The following is a 5198-nucleotide window of genomic DNA, read 5'->3' on the forward strand; positions in this document are numbered from 1 at the left end:
AAGTTCTGGAGGCATCGACATCAAAGGGCTAACGACGGACGAAGGTATAGCTTTTGCTTCCCATAAATATTTAGGAGTATGCAATAGCTTAGTTAAGGCTTTTAGAGCACTGTAATGATAGTGGTATCATTTCGCTGTGTAGGCGGACTTTAGGCTTGGACTTAGAGCTGGTAGTGCCTACCTGGTATTTGAGGTACGAAAGTACTGTTCGAGATATCCTGACTGAGTATGCATGTATTATGTGACCGCATGATTTATATGCCATGATATTATGCTGCATTCATTTGCATCTTGCTATATCTCCTTCGAGATGTCTGTTAGTAGGGTTGTACCCTATCCTGTTAGTGGATGGACTTCCATCGATTTGGGTCCGGTGTTTCCACGGTTATCTCGGTATGGGTGCCACCTCCTGAAGCGACGACACAGCGTGCTACATACCAGGGCCCGGTCTGTCTGTGTTATCTGATCCTTGACCTCGAGTCTATAGGGAGTTCACTTTGCATGCATGTATACGCATACTCTCGCACTGAGCGTTTTATGCTCACGTCTCGTACTCTGTATTTTCTGGACACCCTATTCCATGGGGCAGGTTTGCGATTGGACGAGGAGGGTGGATCCAGGAGGGGCTAGTCAGTGGTTGGCCAGCTGGAGCTTCGTCTAGGCTTTATTACTGTTGTTTGGGTTTATACAGCTATTCGATTTGGTTGTATATTATTGGATAATTACAGATTCCTTTACTTGGGATTGTATATTGTTATTGGTTTCCGCAGTTTTATTCTGATATCTGTTTTATTAAGTTAATTGCATGCCTAAGTTCTGTTTAGAAGGTGATCCGGGTAAGGGTCACTACATTTATGGTATCAGAGCATGCAAAAGATTTCTTGGGATTTAGTCTCATCTTGAGGTATTTTTGTAGATGTCAAATCGTGATGACCAGAGTTCTCATGGCAGTGTTGGTGGGCGTTGGGGTGATGCCGACCGGGAGCCTCGTCGAGAACGGCGTCATCGTCACCATGACGACGAGCGTTTCACTGTGCGTCGATTCTTAGCTATGGGTCCTAAGCCCTTAGTTGGAGGTGAGTCTCCGGAGGATGCGGAGAACTGGTTAGACCGCATGGAGACGACTTTTCAGACTTTCCAATGCACTGATGAGCAGAAGGTGGAGACCCTTGGCTATCTTCTGGATGGGCGTGCGCGCAGGTGGTGGAGGTTTACTTCTGCACCTTTTGTTACGGCGAGAGGAGTGGCCACCTGGGCCGAGTTCCGCACAGCTTTCCAAAAGCGGTATTTTCCTCCTGCACTCCGACAGTCGAAGGCAGGCGAGCTACTGAGTCTGCGACAGGGAACTATGTCTATCGATGAGTATCAGCAGAGGTTCTTTGATCTGCTATCCTATTGCCCCGAGATTGCTGATAGCTCAGAGATGAAGTATAATCTGTTCCTTCAGGGCTTTAACCCTGAGATCCATGACCGTGTGGCGGTTGGTGATGACATGTCCTACGAGGGTTTGGTGAGCCGTTGTCACCAGGCGGAGGACAGCATTTGACGGAACAGGTCTTTCTCTCAGTCGAGACCTGCTAGTTCTTTGGGTCCCCGTGCCCAGTCATTCAAGAAGTCCGGGTCTACTTCTTCCTCTGGTTCGGGAGGTGTTGTCCGTTTCGGTAAGAAGGACAAGTGTGATCATTGTGGGAAGAACCATCCATCCGACAAGTGCCGTAGAGCTTCTGGAGCTTGTTTCCATTGTGGAGAGACTGGTCATATCCGGAGGGATTGTCCACTGTCTTGGGGAGGCGGTTCTGGTTCTGGTTCAGGATCGGGTTCTCAGGCCACCGTTCAGCAGAGGTTGCAGGGACAGTCTGCTGGGAGTTCTCATTTATGGCCACGAGCTTTTGGCCAGGTGTTTGCCCTGAGACATGATCAGGCTGTGGAGGAGAATGAGAAAGTCATCGCAGGTACATTTATGCTTTATGGTATACCTGCTCTTGTACTTATTGACACTGGTGCATCTCATTCCTTCATTTCTGCATGTTTTGTTAAGAGGCATAAGTTACCATGCATTGCACTAGACGTAGTGATGTCTGTTTCTACTCCGACGGGCCAATCTGCTTTGGCTAAGCGTCTAGTGATGGGTTGCCCTTTAGAGTTCGAAGGGAACATTCTGTTAGCGAATCTCATGGTCCTGGCGATGGACGACTTTGATTGCATTCTGGGAATAGATGTGCTGACTACCTATCGAGCTTCAGTGGACTGCTATCAGAGATTAGTACGCTTTCATCCGGAAGGGAGTGAGAGTTGGTTTTTCTATGGTGAGGGAGCGCGACCCCCGATGCCTTTGGTATCAGCTTTGAGAGCCTGTCGAGCTCTAGAGTCTGGCGGGGAAGGCTACCTTATCTATGCAGTTGATTTGTCCGCTGAGAGTATTGGGATAGAGAGCATTCCTGTTGTGGATGAATTTCCAGATGTGTTTCCTGATGAGATTCCGGGTTTTCCTCCTGCTAGGGAAGTCGAGTTTGGCATAGAGTTGATGCCGGGTACTTCGCCTATTTCTAGAGCACCGTATCGTCTAGCTCCGTCAGAGATGCGTGAGTTGAAGAATCAGCTACAGGATCTTTTGGACAAGGGGTACATTCGTCCTAGTGTATCTCCTTGGGGAGCTCCTGTTCTCTTCGTGAAGAAGAAGGATGGGTCGATGCGGCTGTGCATTGACTATCGGCAGCTGAATCGAGTCACTGTGAAGAACAAGTATCCGTTGCCTCGTATTGATGACTTGTTTGATCAGCTGCAGGGTACTTCTATTTACTCCAAGATTGACTTGAGATCTGGGTATCATCAGTTGAGAGTCCGTGATCAGGACGTAGCCAAGACTGCATTCCGTACTCGCTATGGGCATTACGAGTTCCTAGTGATGCCATTTGGTTTGACTAATGCGCCGGCTATATTCATGGATTTGATGAACCGTGTCTTCAGGGAGTATTTGGACAAGTTTGTCGTGGTCTTCATTGACGACATCTTGGTGTATTCGCGTAATACGGAAGAGCATGTTTCTCACTTGCGGTTGGTACTACAGACTCTTCGAGATGAGCAGTTGTACGCCAAGCTGAGCAAGTGTGAGTTCTGGATGGATAGAGTGGTTTTTCTTGGCCATATCATATCCAGGGAGGGGATTTCTATTGATCCAAGCAAGATTGAAGCGGTACTTAATTGGTCACGTCCGACGACGGTTGCTGAGATCCGTAGTTTTCTGGGTCTAGCAGGGTATTATCGTCACTTCATTCTGAACTTCTCTCAGTTAGCTCGACCGTTGACGCAGCTTACCCGCAAGGGAGTGGATTTCGAGTGGTCCTCCGAGTGTGAGGAGAATTTCCGTGAGCTTCGACGGCGGTTGACTTCTGCGCCGGTGTTAGCATTACCGTCAGGATCTGGAGGGTATGTAGTTTACACGGATGCTTCTCTTCAGGGGTTAGGTTGTGTCCTGACTCAGAATGGGCATGTGATCGCATACGCTTCTAGACAGCTGAAGCTTCACGAGGACAACTACCCAGTCCATGATTTGGAGTTAGCTGCCATTGTGTTCGCTTTGAAGATCTGGCGTCATTATCTGTATGGCGAGAAATTTGAGATCTTCACCGACCATAAGAGTCTCAAATATTTGTTCACTCAGGCGGAGTTGAACATGAGGCAGAGACGTTGGATGGACTTGCTTAAGGACTATGATTGCGAGATTAAGTACCATCCGGGAGCTGCTAATCTCACCGCTGATGCCTTGAGTCGCAAGGTGCGACTATCCGCACTTCAGACTTGTTCGATGTCTAGTGCGATTAGTGACTGTTGTACTTCAGGTTATACCTTCAAGCATAAGAAAGGTATGCAGAGTATCCAGATGTTTGCGATATTATCTGAGCCAGCTTTGTACTCGTGGATCCGAGATGCTCAGATGTCTGATTCGAAGATCCAGCGTTTAGCTCGTCTAGCTAACGAGGGTAGCTTGTCTGGATTTCATTATCAGTCAGATGGCTTTCTGTGTTTGTCTGGTAGGCTTGTGATTCCACAGGATGAAGAGTTGCGAGAGGAGATTTTATCTCAGGCACATCGCACTAAGTTGAGTATTCATCCTGGGAGCAACAAGATGTACAAGGATCTACGTACTCGTTTCTGGTGGAAAGGAATGAAACTCAGTGTTTATCAGTTTGTTTCGAGATGTTTGGTGTGTCAACAGGTCAAGGCAGAGCACCGACGACCTGGAGGATTGCTTCACAGTCTGCCTATTCCTGAATGGAAATGGGAGTTTATCACTATGGACTTTGTGACCCATTTGCCGATATCCCCGAGGAACTGTGATGCTATCTGGGTTGTGGTGGACCGACTCACCAAGTCAGCACATTTCATTGCCTATAGCCGAGAGTACTCTGTGGATCGCATGGCACGGATGTACATTCAGGAGATCGTTCGACTTCATGGAGAGCCTGTGAGCATTGTCAGCGATCGGGACCCCAGGTTTACTTCTAGGTTCTGGGGGAGTGTTCAGCGTGCGATGGGTACTACTCTCAGTTTGAGTACAGCCTATCATCCGGAGACTGATGGTCAGTCAGAGCGCACTATCCGTACGTTAGAGGATATGCTTAGAGCGTGCGTCATGGATTTTGGTTCAGCCTGGCAGGATCATTTGCCGTTGATCGAGTTCGCTTACAACAACAGCTATCACACTAGTATTGGGATGGCACCTTTTGAGGCGTTGTATGGGCGACGTTGTCGTACTCCACTCTTCTGGGAAGAAGTGGGGGAGAGACAGGCTGAGGGACCGGAGTTTATCCAGCAGGCGATAGATATTGTTGATCAAATCAAGAAACGGATTAAGACTGCACAGGATCGTCAAACCAGCTATGCTAATATCAAGCGTAGGCCTTTGCAGTTCGAGGTCGGGGAGAAAGTGTTTCTGAGAGTGTCACCTTTCCGCAAGATTCTCAGATTTGGCCTTAAGGGCAAGTTGTCTCCCAGATTTATCGGTCCGTTTGAGATCTTGGAGAGTATTGGCGATTTGGCTTATCGACTAGCATTGCCACCGCATCTATCCAGTATTCACGACGTGTTCCACGTATCTCTGTTGCGACGGTATGTGGCGGATGAATCTCATATTCTGCAGCGGTCTGAGGTTCAGGTAGACAAGGATTTGACTTATGTTGAGAAACCTCTTCGCATCC

This window comes from Henckelia pumila, chromosome 3 (genome assembly GCF_033568475.1).
Source record: "Henckelia pumila isolate YLH828 chromosome 3, ASM3356847v2, whole genome shotgun sequence".
NCBI classification, from domain to species: Eukaryota; Viridiplantae; Streptophyta; class Magnoliopsida; order Lamiales; family Gesneriaceae; genus Henckelia; species Henckelia pumila.